This window comes from Meles meles, chromosome 9 (genome assembly GCF_922984935.1).
Source record: "Meles meles chromosome 9, mMelMel3.1 paternal haplotype, whole genome shotgun sequence".
NCBI classification, from domain to species: Eukaryota; Metazoa; Chordata; class Mammalia; order Carnivora; family Mustelidae; genus Meles; species Meles meles.
Window position 1 is genome coordinate 39,324,629 of NC_060074.1, and position 14,646 is coordinate 39,339,274.

At 44.0% G+C, this 14,646-nt stretch overlaps 1 protein-coding gene across 1 annotated transcript in view; it reads left to right on the forward strand.

Annotated features, from left to right (window-relative positions):
- The first annotated feature begins 4,786 nt into the window (after positions 1 to 4,786).
- Positions 4,787 to 14,646, forward strand: part of CAB39 (calcium binding protein 39) — an 86,580-nt gene continuing 76,720 nt past the window's right edge. Inside the window, exon 1 of the mRNA XM_046018880.1 lies at positions 4,787 to 5,140. The gene's annotated coding sequence lies outside the window, so the exon portion shown is untranslated. The remainder of the gene's footprint in view (positions 5,141 to 14,646) is intronic.

Below are 14,646 nucleotides of genomic sequence, written 5' to 3' on the forward strand. Positions count from 1 at the left end.
GCCCTGCATCGGGCTCTCTGCTCAGCGGGGAGCCTGCTTCCCCCTCTCTCTCTGCCTGCCTCTCTGCTAATTTGTGATCTCTCTCTCTCTCTGTCGAATAAGTAAATAAAAATCTTTTAAAAATTTCTCTTTTAAAACTAAGCTCTATATCTGAGCGATTCCCATGCACTTCCCTAAATTTACCATGCTTTCCTGTTTTTATGGTGTTTGCATGATTTTCCGAAACATTTTATCTCCATCTTCAATGGCCTAACTCTTACTCATGCCCCATGTCTCAGCCTTTTGTAACTGCCTGTTTACTTGTGTGTCTCTCCCGGACTCTAAGATCATTGAGAGCAGGGACCATGCATTGTTCAACGTCTCATAATCACTGCTTATGTCCAGTAATTATGTGCTTTCAAAAAGTATTTGTTGAATAAATAAGGTTTCAATGAGATTTAGAGCAGGTCTGGTGGGTCTGAGGGAGTGGTGAGGGTAGGTGGAGGGGAGAAGCAGTTACCCAGGAAAGTCACAGATGTCAAGCTTCAAAGGTAGAGTCTGGCCACTGCAGAGACCAGAGTAGGGCCAATTAAGTGGCTGCTGAAGTGGAAAGGAAGTGAAGGTCACCAGGGAGGATGATATGAGGGAACTATGGTCCAAAATATTAGTTGAGTGGCATTAACGTTGCCCAGGAGAAGTCAGGCACTGGGTGGGGTAAGGAGGAAGCTGTGAGTCAGGCTTCAAAGTCCTTTCACAGATGGTGTGGTGAAGGGAGGGAGGTGCCTTCCTCTGATGACCCAACTTCAGTGGAGGAGAGGAAAGGAAATGAAAGTGACAAGACATTTACACAGGACCATCACTGATTGGTTTTCCTTGAACATGAGGACCCCGCCTTACGTCGCTGAGATCTGCAGATGCTGCACTAGAAGGTGGGGGTGGGGGAGACGCTCTGTGAAGGGAGTTTCAAGATGAAGGGGTAGAAGAATTTCTCAGAAAGAGGTTGTGCCTACAAAGAAATACATTAGTAGAAAGGGCTTTCCAGAAGGCTCTATAGAAGGACTCAGAGGGTGTCTCCCAGCATATACTCAAGAAGGCAAATGACATGACGCCTTCCACTGGGCTTCAGAATTTGTTACAAACCCTGGCTCCAGAAATTTCTGCTGTCTTGCCACAGCAGTGGCTTTATCCCAGTGAAGAGATTAACCTGGAATCCTGATCTGACCCTTAAAACAAAGGACTCAAACCCCTGCTTAGGGGATTATCAACCCTATGCATTCTTTTATTTTTTTGGGAAATTGGGTCCTCAGGTTTTTTTGTGGAATGTGAGCACACTAAAGGCTTCCTTCTCCCTTTGGGACTACAATTAAAAGGAACTCTTGGCTTTAAACACACACACACACACACACACACACACACACACACACATCACTATGGGGTAAAGTCCTTATTGAACAAAGTTTCAAACTTAGATAAAAGTTGCAGACTGCAGGCACCTCCCTTCCACCATTACCAGAGGAAAACAAAGAAACAGCTCCAGGAATCAGCCACTCCCCAAGTCCAGAACTTGCTCTTGATTTCTTGTCAATTTATGTCTCTCTGAGCAGAGACAGCCCCTCATCAGCTATGGTTCTTCTAACGAGCTTCTAATATGCTTGGCATAAACTGTCCTTGGTTAGGGTGGACTTTACTTTTAACGTGCTTCCATTTCTTGTACCTGTTCACTAACAAGGTTAGTCTTGTTTTCTGTGTGAGTGTGTGTATACTAGATTAACTGAGGTTTGGTATCAAGGCTATTAATAAGAGTAAGACTAATCAACATCCTCCCCATCCCACCCTAACTTGTTGGAAACGTGAGATCATGGACTTCCACCCCGCCCAAGCCAATGCCATCAGTAACCGCATTTCAATAAGATCTTCCCAGAATGCCCATGGACATCACGGTCTGAGAAGCTGCCCCAGGCCTTGCATTTACTGAGAACTGTGCCTCACATAATCTCACTGCAAGCAACCTGCCTCTCCCACCACCAGCACCTCTTTCTTTCCAGCTCACCCCACTCCTGTGCTGATTCCAACAATTTCTGCCCATCATTCCATGGATTCCAGCAGGTTTACAGGGACTCTCCTCTACCACTGCCCCTACCTCCTGTCAGCCCAATTCCTCACCCTCCTCTCATCTGGCTTGGATTCAACAGCTGGTCATTGTACAATATTACTTCCTTGCATATACATACCTCTCCTTCCTTTCCCTTTCTCTCTCCACAAAAATAACCCCGGTGGAATCCTACTCCCCACCTTCCTGTGCCTGCACCTGCTCAGACAAATGTGGCCAGTGAAAACACAGAACCACCCTGCTGACTGATCCTTCTTTACACCTTCTCCTCTTCCCTCAAGTTTCTGACACCTCTTCTCTCTCCACACTCCAAACTGATGACCTTGCTTCCTGTTTCCCTAAGAAAATAGAAGCTCTCAGAAAGACAAGTCCCCACGTTCTGGTACCTCGTCCATCCGGCTCCCTGTCTCTATGCCCACACCTTGCCTGCCCTCTGTTACTGTCCGTGAACATCGGCCTTGCTGGTACCTTAGGTACCCTGGTACCCTTGCCTTCTCTTCTTGCTCACTCAAGGATGGCTTTCCAGAAAATGTCTCTCCACCCCACATACCTTCATTATCGAATTTTTTCCTTGCTACTAAATTGTTCCCATTGGCATTTCCATTCTAAAGACAAAACAAAATGAAACAAATAAAAAATCTGCTTTGACCCTACATTCCCCTCCAACTGTCACCCTGATTCTGCTCCCTTTAGAGCAAAACTTCATGAAAAAGTGGTCATGGTCTCTTTCTAGAGCCCCATTCTTTCTAGGTCTCATTCTTTCTGGAGACCATGCCAAGCAGGCTTTCCCACCCACCTCTATTTCAATGGCACTTACCAAGGCCACTAGTTACCTATGTGGTAACTGACACTAATGTCCGATTACCAACACTAGCCTTACTTAACTACTGGCTGCATTTGGTGGCACCAATCTATCCTCCATCCCTGTTCTCCCAGCCTGTGATGTTTTCTTCTCCCTGCCACCCTGGCTCCTTTCCTCAGAATCTTTTTCTGGGTCCCTGTTATCTTACTGTCTGACCTCTCAAAATTGGGGGGTCTCAGGCTCATCCCTGGCCCCCGCACTTCACTAATACTCCCTAAATGACCTCACTTAGTCCTGAGATTTTACCTATTCTGCAGGCTCCCAAAGTTCTATCTCCAGCCTGGACCTCTCCTCCACACCCCAGATTTCTATATCCAGTTTCTTAGTTGGGTGTCTAACAGGCAGCTCAAACTTAATACGACCCCATATGTATTCTTGAGTTCCTCCCTTCCTGTCTCCTTCTGTTTAAATCTTCATTTCACCAACTGTATCTTCCAGTTGCTTGAAAAGCCAAAAACCAAAAAAATCAGCAAAAATCTGTGAGCTCTACCTTTTTTTTTTTTTTTGAGCTCTACCTTTTCAATGTGTCTAGAACCTGACCGCTTCTTTACTCTTCCACTGTTACCACCCACCGCTGAGCCTGTCTTCTCTTGATGGGATTATTTCAAAGGCTTTCTAACCAGTGTCTTGGCTGAAACCCACAGGCCCTTCGGACTGGTCTTTACAGTCTTTTGAAGGCTCAGCCCACGGCCTTTCTCTGCTTGAAACCCTCCAAATAGCTTCCCATTTCATGGAGAGTGAAAACCAAAGTCCTCACTTTGTTTTATTTGGTTCCCCCTTCTCTCCTCCTATTTCCCCCTCTCCCCTCCCTCAGTGCGCTTGCCTTGTTGGGCTTCCTGGTGTCCCAACTCGGGGCCTTCATCCTTGCCGTTTCCTCTGCCTTTCCATACAGAAAGCTCACAACCTGCTTTCTTCATGTAGCTGTTCCCTGTAGGAGTGCTGTAACTAACAGTATCTTCCTTTCTCTTCCCTCCTTAGTCTGTGCTGTTCGTCTCCACAGCACCAGAAACCACCCAATGTCCTCCTATATGTGTTGGTTTATTTATTGGCATATCTCAGGAGCGGGGACTGCTCTGTCCACTGTCCTGCCGCCTAGAATAGCCGCACACAGTAGATGCTCGAAAATACCCGGTTCTATTACAAATTAAACCAAAGCAACAGAATGAAACAAAAATATACATGCATGGCCTTTCTATGTATCTGCTGCCCGAGCTTTGCGATGCACTATCTTGTTCATCCTCATAAGCCTATCGTCCTGTATTGCTATACGTTGTGTGCGTGTGCGTGCGTGCGTGCGTGTGTGTGTGTGTGTGTAAAGGAACCCCGGCACAGGGACATGAAATAATCCATTGGAGACCACATCGTGGAGCTGGAGTTTAAATCCAGACTGTTGAGTCCTATTAATCTGGATCATTCCATCACTTTCTGCACTCTTGCTCAGAGGATAGTTCATGAGAGTTATCTGTCCCTCGCAAGCATGAAAGACTCTTGTCTACACAAAGTGGGCCCCCTGGCATTTAGAAAAAATAAAGCTTTGTTAACGGTTGAGGAAGTGGTCGTAGAAGGCGGACGAAGGATTCTTCCAGGAAGAGTGCTGAGTCAGCCGAGAAAGGCTGAGCACCAACACTGAAGCGGCAGGTGAAAGAACACCCCCGCCCCGCCACACACACCTTCCCTTCCTCCCGCCGCTGCTTTTTCTCTGCGTCCCCTTCCTCTTTGGCCTAGGCGCGGACTCCGCTGTCGCGAGTCCTCCCCGCCGCTGGGGCGCGCCCGAGGCCGCAGGGGGCGTTGCGGCACCGCCCGACGTCGCGCCCTCCGCGGCTGCGCAGTGCGTACGTCAAAGCCGGGCTCGGGCCGGGAGCGGGGAGCGGCGAGGCCTGGGAGAGACTGATCCTCCAGCAGCAGGCGAAGGCGGCGCCGGGTCCCGCAGCAGCAGCCGCAGCCGCAGCCGCAGCCCAAGCGAGTGAGCGCAGCAGTGCAGCGGCCGCCGCGGGAGCCCCTGGGCCGCCGTCTGCCCGCGCACCGCCGCCGCCGCCGGTCGCCGGGAGCAGGAGCAGGCGAAAGACAACGGAGGGGCCGAGCGCCCGAGCCGCGCCGCGGGGACCCAGCGAGCAGCCCGAGGCGGCGGCGGCCGAGGACGGGGACGGCGACGACGCGGAGGCGGAGAGGGAGCCGCCCGGCCCAGCCCGGTGAGTGACCCCCTGCCCGGCCCTGCTCGCGGCGCAGACGCCCGCCCGGCTTCCGCCTGCCCCGGCCCGTCACCGGCCCCCGGGCTGCCTCCATTTTCTCCGGTGGCGGAGGCGGCGGGCCCGCCTGGCCCGCCCTCCCTGCTCGGCTCGGCCCGACCCGGCCCGGGCCCCTTGCGGAGCCTTCCCTTCTAGCCCCCGCCTGCGCGGCTCTCAGCGGCCTGTGGCCGGGGCTCTGGGCGCCCGGTGCTCCCCTGCCACCCTTCGCGGTTCTCTGGCAGGGCTGGAGAGTGGGGGCGTCCGCGGCCAGAGTCGGATGAGCAGGGAGGTGCGGGTCGGGCCAGCTGTCATTCCCATCGCACACGGCTCTGGCCGCCTCACTCCTGGCCCCTGGTAAACTTCCTGCTGTGGGGAGGCAGGTAGCATCTTTTGTGATCTTCATTTGGGGAAAATGCCTAACTGACTTATGGTTAGGAATTGTGCGGCCGGAGCGTTCCCGAGTTCGGTTGAACCAAGCCGAGCGCTGCACTGCGTGCGGGCGCTGTGGTTGGTCCGCGCCAGAGGGATTCGAAGGGGAACCGGGGCCCAAGGCCCCCTCCCCCGAGGAGCTTACGCTCTGGTGTGGGAGATAAGACCAGTACGCAAATAACCTCGATACCAGGAAAGAGGTGATAAGTCCTGTGAAAGAACTACAAAGTGCTAGAAAGACACCCCGGGATGACCGTACCGATCGATCGCTTCCGCCTAGCAGAGATCTGGAAGGCTTCCTGGGCGAGGCGGTGCCAAGCTGGGTCTTGAAGGCCCGATGGGGTTTGGGAGAGGACGGACGGGGAAGAGACGGTATGAGGAGGGACAGCAAACTAGAGGACAAAGATAAAAAGGCATAGTCTAGAAATAGTGGATAATTCAGTTGCCTGTGGCCATGTTGGGGAGTTAAGGGTAGGCTACAGAGGTATTGGGGGGCCAGACCCTTGAATATTGTAGAGGATCTATTCGAGTGGCATTCTAAGGTAAACTTAGAGCTCCTTACTCAGTGACTCATGAGCCCGGAAATGTAAGCTAGGAGATATTAAAGGCCGTCTTGTGGAAGAAAGAGAAGGGGGCCCAGTGAAGAGTTGACGTTCTGTGCCTTGAATATAATGTAGTTTGAGATCGATTTTGACAGCTACAAATAAATTCATGTCCAGGCTAAGCAAACTACCTTTTGCAAAAAGCTTCATTTAGATATCATGCTCTTAAGAGGTAATGGAAAGATGCGTGTAAAATAAGCTCTTCGGCACATAAGGCAATTCTGTTGGTGAGGTTCACTAAAATGCATCAAAACTTCTCCCACGGTGTATAATAAGGTGGCTACACTTTGGAATTACTGAGTTGATCATAACTTCTTCGAAATGGCATTTTGTAAAGCGGTCTAAATTGATGATTTTAAAAAATCAGATTGTTACTAGCATTCTGGGATGGCAAGTTGGACATAGAAATTTTTTATAGAAAGGTAAACATTTCTTTATTTTCAGTTATATAAATATGGGAGAGTGAGAAGTGAAAATCTAGCTTGATTTTGTACATTTTTTTCCCAAATTACTAGCAGATAATTAGCTTTACTTGAGGTCTAGAATATATGATTTGTGGAAGCAGCTCAGAACCCATGTTAGTTTCATAAACACTTGTTTGTTGTTTGTTTATATGACGAGTGAATGTCAACTTTTTTCAGTTGAAAAAACTTATAAAGTGAAATAGGTACTGGAAAATTTTTTAAAATTATCTTCTGTAATCTTACCACTTAGATTTGGTTTTGCATATTTCCTTTTCAGTCTTCTTATGCTTATTTTTTCCTCGCGTGATGAAATAAAAACTGCACATATATATAAATTTTATTAAAGTTTTTTGTCATTAAGTATCTTTATGTAAAATATTTTTACCCAAGTAAGGGAAGTCTTAAGTGTATTCCTTTTTTCTGACAAGTTTGTATTTATCTCAGATAACATGCAGTAGTCATGCTTAATAACTGCTGCTGTGGGCTGAACTTTTTAAAAAAGGTGTATTTATTTGTTTATTTATTTGAGAGAGAGAGCATGAGAGGGGAGAAGGTCAGAGGGAGAAGCAGAGTCCCCGTGCGGAGCTGGGAGGCTGATGCAGGACTGGATCCAGGGATTCCAGGATCACGACCTGAGCCTTAGTGGCTTAACTAACCGAGCCACCCAGGCGCCCTGGCCGAACTGTTTCTAAAGGTGCCTTGTTTGAAGTATATTTATTATTTGTAGGATTTAGATCCTATTGCTGATTGAAGAAAGGCTTTATTATTCGGGGTGTGTGTTGTCATCAGATATGGAAGAGATCACACATCTCTGCTATATGAGTAGATGTGAACTTTTTTTAAAGATTTTATTTATTTGACGGAGACGTGGCGAGAGAGGGTAACACAGCAGGGGGAGTGAGGGGAGAAGCAGGCTTCCCGCTGACCCGGGAGCTGGATGTGAAGCGGGGGTGGGGGAGGGGCTCGATTCCAGGACCCTGGGATTATGACCTGAGCCGAAGGCAGACATTTACAGCTGAGCCACCCAGCTGCCCCGAGTAGATGTACTTTTTAAAAAGATTTTCTTATCTGGTGTAGTATCTCCCATACACAGTGATACACCTCCCCATCCCACCTTACCCTCCCTGCCCTCCCACCTCTAAAAAATAGTCTTTATACCAGGGCTATATATATAGGTTAATACTTTTTGATCATGACATCACAAAGATGCAGGCTACATGTAGTTTTTATGTTGGTGTTTCGATAGTAAAATACAGAATCTGGTGAAATAATTTGCTGCTATAACAAAAGGGACTTTTTTTTTTCCCGTTTCAAGACAGTTCACTTTAGTTCATTAGCATTTAGACTGCAGGTTCTTGCTTAAACCAGTTGTTTTTCTTTTTCCTTTTGCTTTACATTCTAAATGTATTAATTCTCTGTTTCTGTTTCTAATGGGATATAAAGTGAGATGTTGAGTTAGATTGTATAAATTTTCATAAAGTTAGTGTAAAAGAGTAGTTAGGAAAGTCTAATGTAGGTATGGGGTTTGGCTTTATCATTTGGTTTTATTTGAATCTTTATTTTTATATTGCAAAGGTATATACCACAAAACATCCTTTATAATTTTTGAATATTTAAAGTTTTTTCTTTGACCATCTTTTGTAGTTTATAGATCTCTGTAATTACTACCTTGCTTTCCCTAGAGCATTTTTTTCCAGGAGGGATTGATTATTGATTAGTCACAGCTTTGCCATCTGCCATAAAAATACAGACATAAATCCACATCCACCTCCAGCACACAAAATATAAAATCCACTATAGGGTAGAATTTCACTTCAGGTAGTGTCTTCTGGCTACCTTTCTGGTGGTGTTTCTGTTTTACAAATCCACTTTCTCCTTTTCCACTGCTCCTTTTAACTAGGAATTTTATTTTATGGATGTTGTCTGGTGTTCCAGAAATAGGAATGTGTTAGGTGGATTAGTATGGATAACAGCAGAAATGTTGGTAAAACTTTGTTGTGTTATAAAATTGTGGGAAAGAAAATCACATTCCACCTCTATCAGGTTAGCTTGCTTGGGACTTGTTTTATTATTTCTAAAGATGTAAAGATCTTGTATTTGTATGAACGCAGATTAAATCAAGTAGCCTAAAAATTGCATAACAATTTAGTCATAAGTCTGTAGTTTGGTTTTTACTGGAAAGAAGACTGGTGTGGGGGCCACCCTTAATTAAAGAAGGAACTGAGCTGTATGGGAGTTCTTCCTCTGTTGTCTCATCATTCTGATGCTATCTGACTGGACCCTAGTCACCGCCTTTATCAGTCCAGAGTATGATGGCAGAGCAAAGTGAGGCAAACATTTCTACTACCAGCAGTTGTAGAGTAGACCGGTAAATGTTAAATGTTTGTTCCACGTCCACGTCTGCTTCTCAGACCTTCCCAGGATTGTGAGAAGAGTTACTACAAGTTACTATAAGAGTTACTACAAGTGACAGGTGCTGGACTGATAGTGATGAATGAAGGTTAACAGGTTGTTGCCATTAGCATTTTATTTTGGGATTTGTGTGTGTGCATATATGTAGGTATCATTCTCTACGATACTGAGCCTCCTGGCTCCACTGTGCTTTTAGAAGGGGTGAGGGGATGGTGGGATTGTGCTTTATTAGCAGCTGGGATGGTAAACTGGCAGAGGAAGGAAGATTGGCATGCAGGGAATTGCAGGAGGTCAGTCAGGTGTGAAGTGGCCCCAGAGGAGGGAGGTAAAGACCGCCTGGCCATTTATGTAGGCAGTGTCCAGCACACACCCATTCACATGATACAGTGTGTCTAACTTGAGATTTTGATACTCAAAGTACAGTGTTGTAGGTTTGGGTTTGCTTGTTTATATGTATATCCGCATTTTCATATGCATGGTTACAAAAACGGAGAAAGTCTAGTTAACCAGTATTTAGTAGCAGTCTGGTTTTACATGATAATTATTCCTTGGGAACATTATCCATCAGATCACTCCTTGAGGACTAAGGAGGTATGATAATGTTAAAACATCACAACATTTGGATTATTTTCATAAAATGTTCAAGAAACAAAATACACCTTTTGTAGCTTGATCTTAAGTTGCTGTTTTATAACTTTGTCTAACGAACTGTAGCTTGATCTCCTACAAGGAACTGTGAACACATCACTCATGGTTCTCTCCCTCCACAGTGCATTAGGTATGAGCTATATTTGGGCCCAAAGAAGAAATACATTTCTTTCTACATGTCTGTAGTTAAAGCCCACTCTGGAATTTATTTACTTCTGAGTGGCATTGTTACTAGTGCTTCAAAGCACTAGCAGACTCCCTGCAACCAGACTCCCTGAATGGTTAAACCCCCACTGTCCTGTGGCCTCTATGATGTTAGGCAAGTTCCTCCACTTCACTGTAGCTTGGATTTCTTGGACAGGTGTGATATACACCATATCTGAGAAAACTGTAGCGGAATTAAAGTAGTTACTACATCTGACATGCTCAGAACAGGGCCTGGCACATACCAAGTGCTGGACATAGTAAGTTTTGTGATGCTGCTGATGCCAGACTGTTTCAGGGGAGAAGAAAGGGGAGAATTTTAGAGACCCTATTTCTGCAGATGGGCACAGGTCCACCGTTACTAGAGCAGTGCGTGATGAACCTTGACCTGTAACTGGTGGGGCTTTCTACAAAGTGGAGTCAACCTGCTCAGGGTCGTGTGACTTATTAGCCACGGGACTGGCCTCAGAGCCTGCTTCTCTTCATTCTTTATCTAGTTTGCTTGAAAGAAATTAAGTTTTATACTTTATGCAGTAATGTCTTTTTTGAACCTTTACACTAACATTTACAAAGATTATTTTCACATATTAAATGGTCTTTGGTGCATAATCCTTTTTTAAAGGTGTTTATTTGTGTTTATCATTTTGATGTAGCTGGCAAGTTTCTTAGGGGTGGTTGTATGAAGTTAAAAGTTGAAATAGACAAAAACCCAAAATAGATCGGGGAAGAAAATTACCATTGAGTACCGAGGAGTGTTGGACAGACTTCTAAGGAGGTAGTTCTCTAGCATCATTCCAGATGGAAAATGAAAGTGGAGGGACTTGTCCAAAGTTACACAGGCATTGTACAGTTGAGCTGGGATTTGAACCCAGATTTGCCTCACTTTAAAATGTGTGCTCCTTGGAATATGGTATTGAGTTTTATTTTCCTTAATAGGGTCTTGGTTTTTTCCTGACCATTTTTGATTCAGTACTTCAGAATTGAGGTTTGTAAATAAAGCTTAATGAGGATTTTAGTAGATTTCCAGACAGTAACCCTGTTATAGTACAAAATGAGATGGTTTGTTCGACATACTCTGGTTGTTGAGAGCTGTAATTTGATTAGTGGTTTCTAGTTTTAGTTAGGCCAGTGGGTAATGTTTATTTTTCATGCTTGTCTTGTTGAGAAGATGGGAGGCTTTTGTTACAGTGGGCAGCACAGAAGCCTGGAGATTGGAAGGCCTGGGCTGGGTCCTGCCTGACTCAGTGACTAATCATTTCACTCTGGGCAAGTCACTCCACCTCTTTGGGCTTCAGTCATGCCATTATTATGCGAATGGGACCAGACTGAAAGTCCCTTTCTTTTGCTCTTATTTTCAGTGATCCTGTGTGTAGACTTTTCTGACTTGTCTTTTTTGCTCTTGTACTGCGTACCTCTCCTTTTGCTGTAGTCTTTAAGACCATTTCTTTACAAGAGCTTTACGGCCTGTAACCATTCTTTAACATTGTTCTCTTCTGGTTGGCCAGGTGCCTGGTCTTACTTAGTTCACCATATGGTAGCTCTCTGCTTCAGGTAATGTAACATCACAATATGTATTTTCTGCTTTTGTACTTAGGAATAAATGGTTAAGAACTAAATGTTATCTGCTTGTAAAGTACAAGCTTAGTAAGTCAAGTTAATGATTAACAAATCCACAAGCTTTACATCAAATTCATTGTCAGCTTTTAAGTATATATATACTGTGAAGTTCTAAGAACTCTTCGTTTTGGGAAAAGGAAAAATATTACCAAAGGCAACAAGAGTGGAAAAGTGGAAAGGACCAAAATGTAGAATCACATTTGAAGATGTGAAGAACATGCTTAAGATAAGTATTCTTCGACTGTAATTGATTCTAATCTGCTAATAAATGTGGTATGCTGGCTTGGATCATAGGGTCATTTCCAGCTGAGGTTCTCTCACTGATAAGAGATGGCAGCTGTTTGCCACCCCTGAGCGTTCATAACTCCTAAACATCTATTATGAGTTAATTTGTTCCACAAGCAGTTTTTATAGCCCATTATGCTGAGTCCTATTCTATATGCCAGTTGCAAAGAGTTCCTAGTCTAGGTAAACAACTCTTTCCCTCTCTGCTGGCATGTTGTCAGCCAGTTCATTTACTTCTGAATTCTCCAGACAGGGAGACGGAACTCAGGTCACGAATGTGACCTTTACAGATCATTTGGCCCTGGATAGTATGGTTTTATTCTCTGTTCTTCTTGTGTTCATGTGTGAGTTTTTCTCTAAGTTTTGTACTGTAAGTATCTAAGTTTTGTACTGTAGATAGTAATTTATTTGAAATCTTTGAAATAGATAGTAATTTATTTAAAATCTTTTTTCATACCTCTTCTCTTCCCTCTTCTCCCACCTTGTGTTTTTAGATTAGAATACTTGTTTCTGTAAATGCTTATTAAATGATAGAGGTGTGTGATATTCTGATAAAACTGCTCAGCAGAGATGAAATAGTAACCAAAATACCATTTTCTGTGTATTTTATTTATCTCAGCTGTATTTGTGCTTATTTCAAGGTGTACAAACTATAATAGCTGAAGTTTATTAGGATCTCCCTTTTTCAGGTAAGCTCACTTAAACCAGTGTTTCACAGATTCTGTTTTGTACAACATTAGTCTTATGAGAGATTGGCTGTTGGTGAGAGAAGTTTCAGAATGAAATTTAAGTTTGGGAAAACATTGGGTTAAAAACTGTCAATCAGATTTTAATTTTTGGTAGTGATTATTGTTTGGTAGTGTTATTGTTTTTCATCAGAGTTTGTCAGAGTTTTTAGTAATGTACATTGTGGCTGTCCAGAAAGGAAATATAATGTGCAGTATTTCCCAGTTTGCCAATTTTTTTTTTTTAAGATTTTATTTATCTATTTGACAGATCACAAGTAGGCAGAAAGGCAGGTAGAGAGAGAGAGGAGGAAGCAGGCTCCCTGCTGAGCAGAGAGCCTGATGTGGGGCTGGATCCCAAGACCCTGGAATCATGACCTGAGCTGAAGGCAGAGGCCTTAACCCACTGAGCCACCCACGTGCCCCCCAATTTGCCAAATTTATTTGGTCACAAGAACACCCCCTCCACTCAGGAAACACTCCCCCCAAAGTCTTGGAGGGTTTCTACTAGAATACAGTTTGAGAAATCTTTTTTTTTTTTTTTTTTAAGATTTTATTTATTTATTTGACAGAGTGAGAGATCACAAGGAGGTGGGGGGGGGTGGAGAGCAGGCTCCCTGCTGAGCAGAGAGGGAGCCCGATGCAGGGCTCTATCCCAGGACCCTGAGACCATGACCTGAGCCAAAGGCAGAGGCTTAACCCACTGAGCCACCCCAGCACCCTGAGAAATCTTATTTACAGACTATTTAATATCCATACATAGTATGAAATTCAAAGAGCATTTACTTTTTGATTGTGATGATTACTTATGTCAGGTTTGAAATCCAACAAAGGTTGGAATAATTTATTTTCAGTTTTGTTAAGTAAAAGAATGAATACTTCAGATAAGTGGCTTTTCAAGCCTTTTTCTTTCTTTTTTTAACTTCAACCTATGGTGAGAAATTACATTTTTGATTAGTGACCCAGCACCATACATAAACACACTGTCAAAACTGAGAAAGAAGTTTCACCAAACAATACTTGGGTCTTCCTGTGTACGATGTGTTCAGATAGTTTTCATTCTGCTTTATTTTTTAATGTAATGAGCGACTAAAACAATGCTCCATGTAATTTGAGAAACACTGAGCAATTACATGAGTTTATAAATGCCTAAGGTACTACTGGGAGAAGGCCTTGGAGAGACTGGTAGAAAACTAAAGCTCAGCATTAAGATAAGGAGAGGGGCTCTAGACTTGGAATTCCTGCATTTAGATTCTGGTGGTGTTTTGTTGGGTGGGTATTTAATGCCATTTTGCCTCAGCTTTCTCATCTGTAAAATAACAAGAATAGAACCTACACATAAAGTACTTGCGAGAATTCAGTGAGAAATGCTTTACATAACATGCCTGATATGCTCTAAGTGCCCAGTCCATTTTAGCTTTTGTGATAACTGAGGCTCTAAGACTCTCGCTGTACCATACACATTTTCAAAAATACTTTAAGCCTTTGTAAGTGTTAAAGTGGCCTTCAGTGAACCTGGACTCTTTTTGATCTGTAGCTAGATGTGTCATTCGTTGGGATATCAGCCTTCTGGAATAGTTTTAAAATAGTCAAAAGGACCCACTTAAAATTGTTTTGCCTCGTAGTTGCAAATGGACTCACAATTGGTGATCTTTATGCCATATTGTATATTTTTAAACTATTCTCTTTTAACGGTATCTTAAATTTAGAATAATCTTGCTTTTATAATGTCATGAAGTACAGATATGTACATAGCTACATCAGTGATTAATTTGGCATTCTGGTAGTTTTAATTCACTAAAAGAAGAACAAGGCAAAGCAGAAGTTGCTGTTGCTTGTTTTATGCTCATTTCTGCAGCTTTTAAAATTCCTACATCCTCAGTATTTTATATTGCTCTTGGGAGTTTAATTTTGTGTCCTGACCCAAGAAAAGGGATCTTTAGAGGAGATTTACAATGGTGGGGGCCAAATCTAGTTTGTAGACTGTTCACTGTTGTCCTGAGCATAGCTTGGCAACATTTACCTCACCTACTGAGGTGTTGGTGTTGTCGGTCCCTGAGTAAATGTTTCTGTTTGTCTGTCTC